The sequence below is a fragment of the Marmota marmota genome, unplaced genomic scaffold (genome assembly GCF_001458135.2).
Source record: "Marmota marmota marmota unplaced genomic scaffold, marMar, whole genome shotgun sequence".
Lineage (NCBI taxonomy): Eukaryota > Metazoa > Chordata > Mammalia > Rodentia > Sciuridae > Marmota > Marmota marmota.
In genome coordinates this window covers 17,027,344-17,036,817 of record NW_026000142.1, presented here as the reverse complement: position 1 = coordinate 17,036,817, position 9,474 = coordinate 17,027,344, and the positions used below count along the sequence as shown (strand labels likewise).

Genomic DNA, 9,474 nt, shown 5'->3' with positions numbered 1-9,474 from the left:
TGTGTGTGTGTGTGTGTGTGTGTGTGTGTGTGTGTGTGTGTGTATATATATATATATATATATATATATATTTTTTTTTTTTTTTTTCTATGTGTACATGAATGTTAAAAATCAAGGGCAGTTTTTTTTCTTTGAAATATTTTTTGTATATATTTTTGACTTTATTTTGGTAAGAAAATTAAGTTTGGAAAACAAGCTTTATGTTCTAGGAAGAGTAAAAATTATCTTTGCAAAATACTTATAGTACAGTATATTACTTTTGATGTGCTGGGCTTTTACATTTTTGGCACAGAAATTTTCCTGTACAAAATTTTATTACTCGATCAACAGTTTTGTTCAAGCAATTCGATTTTATGTAATCTGCATAGTAAGGGCAATTTTTAAAATAAAATACTAGTACTTTTTAACTGAACAACAAATATTCAAGTACCTGGTATTACTTGCCATAATTGCTACGTGACCTCAATGCATAGAAAGAGTGAAAAGATATAGAATTCATATGTTCCTTAGTCTTATCTTTCCTGTGTTCCACTGTTCCACCCCCCTCCTCAACTTTTTTTGCCATTAAATGTTTTTAAAATGCCATATTATTTTGGAGATAAGTTGCACAATGTAGACATGCTTATTTTGACATCTTGGGATCATATTAGTTTTATTCACTATATTCCCAAGATCTATCACTGTGGTTGGCACTCAAGTATTTTTTAATTATTGAGTGAAAAAATGAATAAGGATAAAAATTTTTCATAATGTATCATGTGTTAATCTGTTAAACTGGGCAATTTATCCCAATAAGACAGCATAATGGAAAATTAATGCTTAAAATATTCATCAAAAATCACCATGACAAAATTTTATAATAGTCCAGAATTTATTATCACAGTTTAGCATGATTTGCATAGCAGGTCAGCATAATTTTAATGAGAAGCTTTGAAGTCTCTCAGGCTAACACTGGGGAATGAATTATTGGACAGTTTTAGAGAGAGATCTAGTGAAGAGGAATTTTGTGGATCACTTCATGTTAATAATCCTGGACTTCAGAGACAGGCAAAAGGGAAGTAGTTGGTTTCAACTGCAGCCCCAAGGGAGACCATGTAAAAGGATGATGAAGCATGTATTTAAGGCCATCAAGAGTCAGAACTTAGTGAGACCTGGACAGATGATGAGATGGGGTTGATGTCTTGCTTGGTACACAGAATTTTTATACCCACCCTGGAAAGGTTTTACCATGTTAATCCCAAGAGCTACTCTTTGAGAGAACTATATAGCACTAAGGCTCCTGATGATGTAGCAGGACCACTCTTTTGAGTGCCATTTTGAATTAATTCTTCCTTGAGTGGCCAAGTCCACATTGAAGAGAGAAGACCCTGAGGGCCCTATGATAGCCACCTCTGGGAGGATCAGCTCCTAAACCAGGAAAAGTGTCATTTTTAGACTGACCACCATAGGTGTGTCTGCCACTAGAGGCAAGTAATTGATAGAGGTGGCTCCAGTGATTTCCTCTGGTTGCCCCAGAGATTTATGTGCACGCAGTCCCCAAACCTAGAGTTCTAGGATTGTCATAGCCACTAGCACGTTTGTGTGGGGTACTTATTCTGTGATAACTTAGCACCTGAGGAATTTGTTTTTCCCCTCTGAGTGCCATTGTGTTCTCTTTCCATTCTTCCTCAGCACCCCTATTGATTTCTCCTTTCCTCTGTATCACTGTCAAACTTAAACTCAACTTACCCCCTTGTGTAAGAATTTACCACATATTCACTTCTTTATAAGATGCCTGTTAATGTAAACATTGAATGTTTAACACAGTTTGCTTGTCTTGATTTGAGAAGTTTCAATGAATGTTTATTAAAGGGAACCTATTGGAGGTCGGAAAGGAAGGGTCAAGTCAGTGAATTTGGGAACTGTGTTCCTGAGAACCTCCCATATACCAGGTGGTGGACTATAGGCTCTATGTAGCTGTTTCTTATATGTCAGAACAAAACAGCAGTTTTAATCCTTGTCTTCGGAATGTTGTAAACAGATCAATAAACTACTTTTTGCTCTGGGTTTAATAACCAGGACCTGGAAATAGCTCTGCCATGTCAAATGTTAGATATTATTCATTGTGGTAGATTTTTACCTATTCTGAGGGTTTGTCATTTTCTCTTGTACCTAGTGATACAAATATAATTTGCTGTAATGACATGGGACTGTAATATGAATTATTTTGCCACCAATACCAGTGTCATAATGAGTTTCCCTGGCACTTTCTCCTTAAGTGCTATGTAGTTTTTGCAATCTCTGGAAATGAAAGGTTGATGCTTTGTCCCCTGATCAGTAGGGGGTTGATGTTCCTTATAAAAATTAAGCTTTCGTTTTCATCATCACTAGACTAAATTAGGTTTAATTTTTTATTAAAGAAATTGTCTAGGGGACTTTATGTGACCAAGTGATACTGTGGATGAAATTATGTATTTTGTCTATTGATTACTTATTATTATATGACATAGCAGTGATAATGTCCTTGTTTCTTGCTTCAGAGTTGGTATAATGTAATTTTCCTGTGGAAAAAATATTGATCAAGTATTACTTGCATTGTTGTGAGCCCTTCAAATGATGTCTATGAGCCAAGGATCTGGCTTCTCTGCTGGGATTTAGGCTTAGTGTATGTATAAAATGGTCTCTCCTCCTGACTTAGTGGGTTTTGAAACAGCAGACAGGAATCAAATGGGGGGGGGGAAGATAAGAGTTTGGGAAAGTGTTGAAGCCAAAAGGGTAAGTCTCCACCAGTGGATACCATGAGTCAGGTCACTTTAATGGTACTTCTGTCCTCCCATAGTACAGTTTGCCATAACCATCTGTTGTTGCATTTTAAAAATGAGTCAGTTTATTTGGTTTTGTATTTACTGAATTTTCCTGTAATGTTTTTGGTGATGAAAAAAATTAAAGATTATAGGTTACAACATTTACCAGCACATGAAATATCTTAAAATACATTCCTGGTTTTCTATAAAGCAAGAACATTAATAGGGGAGGGGGGGAGGTAGTAATATAGAGGTGATCTGACCCCCTCACAAGTGTCAGAATCTTCCCCCAAAAAATCTGTCCACCAAAACCTCATCTTTTCATAGCTACATCCAGCTTATCATACATCTATTCACAATTATGTGTGGTTAACATCTCGATGGCACTCTCTCTTGATAATTTTAGGTGCTGTCATGAGTATTCATCAACATTGTCAGTGAACAGGGTCACTCTGATTTCAAAATTTCTCTCCACTTTCATCTCCAGTTCACCAACATATTATTGTCCATTTTAGTCAGATTTTGCATTGCGTGTCATGAAGGAAGGGCCCAGCAAAGGAAGCTACTTGGCTTTGGGTGCCATGAAGTAAAGAGAAAAGGGATAAAGAGCCACAAGAGGGATGCACACTTCCAGGGCATGCTCCCAGTGACCCACCTCCCCTAGCCTTGCCCCTCCTGCCTACAGTTACCCCCCAGTCAGTCCTTTCAAAGTAAGATGAACTGATGAGCTCACAGCTCTCAGTCTAATCACTTTACCTCTAAACATTTCTGCATTAAGATGGGAGCTTTTGGAGGAGAGGACACCTCATATCCAGAACATAACACTGCCACACATTAGGTTCTGTCATCTTTGAAAACTTGCCAACTTAGTACACATTTCTCAGAAGTTCCTCTTTAAATTTGCTTGATCTACCACATCTTTAGGCTTGCTCTTGGCTCTCATTCCAAGCAGTTTCCCTTAACCATTCATCTTTTCTGAGCTCTTTTCTTCCTAAGCTTCCCTAGAAAACCAATTGCAAGATGTTTATCAAGTGACACTGAATTTTTTGCCTCTAGAACTGTTTCTACAGGATCCTTTTGCCTCCTCTTAACCATTTCTACAGTTTGCTTTCAATAATTGCATTCCTGATCAGCCACTTAATTATTATGTGGGACCTATTTATTAGATGATTACAATGTGATGTTTTATTCTGTTTAAAAATTCTGTCTTAATGTCTTAATTCCTCTTCGTATTTCCCATAGAGCACTACTTCTAAGCTACATATTAGAATCATCCGGAGACCTCTGGGCTGGGACCTAGTCATCAGTGTTTATAAAGTTGTCCAGTTGTTCCAGTGAGCATACAAGACTGAGAATCACTGCCAGAGATCTCTTGAAAAAAGCCTTTACACTAGTCAAGTCTGCAATTTTAACCTGTTTCCTTTAGTATGACTTGTTTTCATGTTACTTAAAGTGGTTATCTAGAAATCAAAATACCAAAGGTAGAAAGAGCTAAATTTCGTGGAGTAAAGTAAAGGCACATGGAAGTATGAACAAATAGATTTCAGCTGGAAAAACAAGGACTATTTAAGGAAATAGCATTTGAAGTGAGATGACTGCTGGGTTTGGAAGAAGATCATTCTAATAGAGGTAGCAACATAAATGACAGTGTTTTATAAAGAAGCTTTGAGTGTCCTATGCAGTTTTGGTTTAGGAACTTGAAAAGAAGGAAAGGAAACTCAAGAGACTGTTGGAATAAAGTGATGAGGTGAAAATGCAAACTAAGGCAGTCGTAGACAAATCAGGTTGATGACCAACAAGTTAATATGGTCCTTGATTATTTAATTTGCTGATATGAATTTTGTACTTTATTGTTTTGATGACTAGGGCAACACCAATTTTGAAGCTTCTCTATACTCATAGCTTTATCTTCCCTTCATCTCCAGTTTAGCATCACATAATGGATATAGAAGAAGAGACAATGAGTCAGGAAGAGTTGAGGAAGAACAAAAAATTGAGGATGATCCCTTAGTTTCTGGTTTGGGCCAGTAGACGATAATGATATTATTTGGTAAACAATTGAAGCAAGTTTGGGGTAAAGAAAAAAAAAAGTCTGTGTATGCCAAATTTGAGGAAATCATAGAATTTCTGTGTGGTATTCAATAAATAGCTGAAAATATACACCTGTACAAATCAAATAAGTTTAAAATTGTTGCCAACATGACAAGTACTAAATTGTGATTTACAAACAAGAAAACCTCATTTACCAATTTCATTTATAGTAATGTTGATTTTACTTTCATGCAGATTCTTATATTACTATTTTGTGACCCCTAAACTTGATAATATCCCAATTTGCAATGCTCATATGACTTTTTTCTCTCAGGGATTTTTAGCAGCTGGCTGATGTTAGCAATTTTGATAGGGATGGTATGAGTTGTAATAATAAGGATAGTTATAATATTCTAGGGTGCACTTACTTACATACTTAATAGGTAGAAACTAATTCAGTAATAGCAATTTCTCTGAGACAGGCAATGCTAGTCTTCCCATTCTTTTGACAAAGAACTAAGCCTCTCTGGAGACGTTGAGTAAGTTGCCCCTATTAAACAACCGGTATATGAAAGAATCTGTCCTTGAACTTAGTGTGGTTTCATAGCTTATTTTCTTCAACCACTAAAGTACAGTTAGCTTGATACACAGTTTTTAGGTAAAGGAGAAAGCATTGAGATGAGTCTATAGTTTTGATTGCTTAAAGGATTGAATCGCTCATGGAAGAAAAATCCCAGCTAAAGACATTGGAAGTGTTAGCCATGGGGTGGTTGAACTTTGTGAGGTCTCAACAGAATTAGGGAAAATAAAGCAGTATGGGCATGTGAGGGTAAAGTGATGTGCCAGGAGCATCCAAGTCAGAGAGAAGTAAACACTGACCCAGGGACTTGGCAACTTTTGTGTAAAAAATGGTCATTTACTCAGGGAAGTTTTGATGTAGACTGCCTTTCTCCTGAAATTTAAAAAGTATGAAAATATTTATGGTTTCTTTATTGATAGCAGTTCTTTTTGAAAATTCATGCATAAAAAGCAATTGCCTCTTGAAGAACGTATGTATTTGACATCAAATGGTCTACATTTATTTCCTGTCCTCAGAGCAAAGCATCTCAGTGCAGTAGCTAGCAGTAGCATTATTTGGAAACTTTCCTTAACTCACTCTACACCAGCAGAGTCAGAATCTTGGGGGGCCTGGAAATCTGTTCCAGCAAGTACTTCACCTGACTCTAATGTCCATTCAAGTTTAAGATTCTCATATCAGAGAGTCAGTTCAACAGCTGATAAGATATTGTTACTGCTTGGATCTTAAATGCCTTCCAGAGCTTCATGTGTTGAAGGCTTGTCCCCAGCTGACAGTGCTGTTGGGAGATGGCAGAATGCATTTAGGAAGCAGGGCAGAATGGAGGAACCTGGCCCCTTTTCCTTTCATTTTGCTTCCTGGCCACCATGAGGTGAACAGCCTCCTACACCCTGTGCTCCCCACCATGATGTTCACTTTTGCTGCAGGCCCAAAGTAGTGGGCCTAATTGACCATGGACTGAAATCTCTGGAACCATGAGCCAAACTAAATCTTTCCTTATAAGTTGATTGCCTCAGGTATTTTATTTACAGGGGTGGAAAGCTGACTAGAAGATGAACATACTATAACTGTGGGCAAAAGATGAAATTCAGAGGGAAACATGTAAATTCCTAAGTGGCCCATAAAACAAGCTTCATAATTATTGGAGGGAGACTCAGTTTACCTTCCTTGAAAATGTAGCTGAAAATAAGTGCGAGAGGTGTTATTGGGCTGTCAGTGGGCCCCTGATGGTGTATTTTGTCTACTGTGGCATTGGTAGCAGCATTGCTTCTATAAATAGGGTTACTTTTCTTTTTGATTATGAAATCTCATGCAAATAGCAGATTCATTGATTCATTCAGTGAATACTTATTTCCCTGAGAATATAGTGATAAACCATACAAAACTCCTTGCCCTGATGGAGCTTAGTTTTTAAGTGGGATAAAAATATAACATATGTATTATGTTAGATAATTATTAGTGCCACGTAGAAAAACAAAGCAGAGAATAGAAGAGTTGATTATTTAAGTTGAAAAGATGTCACCAAGAAGATAAATGTTTGAACAAAGACATGAAAGAAATGAATGATCCCATACAAAGTGAAGCATGTGGTAATTCGAGCCACCAGGATGGTAGGGAGCTCTTGTCATCTGAGTAATATCTGAGCCATATTTAGCCAGGAAGGCAGAGGACAGTGTTTAGCTTCCATTAAACACTTGAAGAATAGCCGTGGGACAAATTTAGATTTTCTTTGTTATTATAGGAGTTAGAACTAGGCGAGAGAATGACAGCTACTGGGAGACCGTTGCCACCTGAAAACAAAGAACTTTTCAGAAGTTATTCCTGCCCGTGGACAGCCTATTCAGAGTATGGAGTTTCTCTTCCTTAAAGGAGCTTGATAATTATTTGGATGTCATTTCAGTGGAGGTGGTGGTAAGGGAATTTGAGCTGTGGGAGGGTGATGGGATTTATACCTAAGAGGTCCCTCACCATCCTGAAAATTAGATTCTGGGATTTATAAACAATAACATTATTATTCCGTGCATAGTTGCCATCTGGTGGAAAAATAAATAACTACAAGATAAAAATTATAAAATCCATTCAACAAATATTGATCCAGAGGACTATATGCCAGGGAAATTTAATCACAAGTTTTGGGATCATTTTTCTTTAACTTAACAGAATGTTTGCTTTTAAGATTTATATACTTTCCAGAAATTTTCTTTTTTCATTCATTTCTCAGCTAAAGATCTTGGGTTATCAAGAGTAAATAACATGTCATCCTCAAGATTCATGTTTTATAAACCTAGGATTTGAGAGGGTAGTAACTCATTCTCTGGTGTCCTGGCAACACTGTGGAAAATATGATTTGGTTTTCAGAAATGTCTTCTCCCCCAAAACTTCTTGGTCAACATTGGTACATTACCTGTTTTTTCAAAGAAAAGTTTCTTGAGACATTGAATCAGCTGCAAAAACACTGGTATTGATTGATTTCCAATCCATTATGAGGTGTTTATGAGATACAAATCATGTGTTCGACTTGCTCTGAAATGTATAGCAAAAATACGTGAGAGGGGATACCCATTTTGTTTGTTGTCTTAATAAAATAATTTTTAAGCATTTTCAAGGCTCCCGAAGTAACATGCTAAAATTATTTTCTATACCATTATAGTGAAGGGAGAAACCCAACCACTTTTCTTCACAAAATGGAAGGTAGCCCAGCCTAGGAACTTTTAGGCTTTTCATCACACCATGATGTGTTAAATGAAATCTGAGGAGAATAAGGGATGACTTGACAGAGATGGTGCCTTCTCTCACCTGTATCTACATAGGGGCGCTTTTCACATTTAGCTTGCCATTGCTCCCCTTTTTTGCTAAACACTGGTATTTCCTTATTGCACAATGTCACATGTTTTAGAAGCCCAGGAAAGCATCCAGTGTTCTACTTCTCTTGTCATATTTGTATTTATAATGAGTTTCTTGCTGAAAACTTCCTTTTTAGTCTCTGTGGTTACAAGCTTAAGGAGAATTTACCATTGGTTTAAGGAGATTTAAGCTGATCAGAGAGTCCCAAAACAACTACAAAGGAAAACCAAGGGATCTGCTATAAACTGGTATTAAAAGAAAGAGTATGTGGAACAACTTTACAATATTGATAAGACAATGGGAATATAGTGTAATTTATTTTTCCAAAAAGAAGTGTGTACTTTTTGGATCACATTTCTGTTCACTTGGGTGTGGACTCAGTCTCTATGATAATTCAAGAAGACTTTGGCAGTTTGGGCCTTTAGATGTAATCTAAGAGCCTTGGATTTAATATGAGAATTTAATTTGGATTAGTTCTAAGGAAGGATCTTTTGAGATAAGCTCTTTCCTAGGTTTTAGATAAAGGTCTGGATATATATCTTATCTATTTTTTTTAAGCAAAAGATATTATTTTGTGTGAGTTTTAAGTGTGATTTCTTCACATTTGATAAGGGTTGGTTAAATCAGTGGTTCCCAAAGCTTTGGAATTCACAGATCAGTAAAAATAGGCCAGGCAAAACCTTTTTCTTTTTTATCTTACTTTGTTCCAGCAAGAAAAATCATTAACTATTATGACAACAAAAACCCTAAAATTCACTTTTAATAACAGTATAACAAAGAAGTAACTCATTGCATCCAGAGTTGCAACTCTTAGGATATTAAATAAATTTCGCTTTATTAAAATATATTTTAATCCTTGTATTTATTTTATTTATTTTAATCCATGGAAACCCCATTTCACTCTTGTCAAACACCAACTTTGGGTCCAATAACTCTTCAAAATCCATTACTGAAGCTAGAATTAAAGGCATGCAGTTAGTATTAATAGGTCAGATCCAGAGAATGAAGACCAATTTGGGTCTTGGGAAGTTAGAGACCACTGCTGAGAAATTGAAATGTTAATGTCTTCAGAGCCCTTTTCCCACCCTTATCAAGATAACTTGCCCCTGCTGCAGCCTTTTGCTAAGGTAACCTGACCCAGGAATTGTCCCTCCCTACCTGGAGTTGTAAAAGTTGTTAATGTGTTCTGGGCCCCCTTCCTGCCTGGATCACTCCATTTGCACAACCCCCCCCCCCCCC

The 9,474-nt window shown here is 36.8% G+C and overlaps 1 protein-coding gene across 1 annotated transcript in view; it reads left to right on the top strand.

Annotated features, from left to right (window-relative positions):
• Cadps2 (calcium dependent secretion activator 2) overlaps window positions 1-9,474 on the top strand; it is a 511,596-nt gene that overhangs the window by 166,597 nt on the left and 335,525 nt on the right.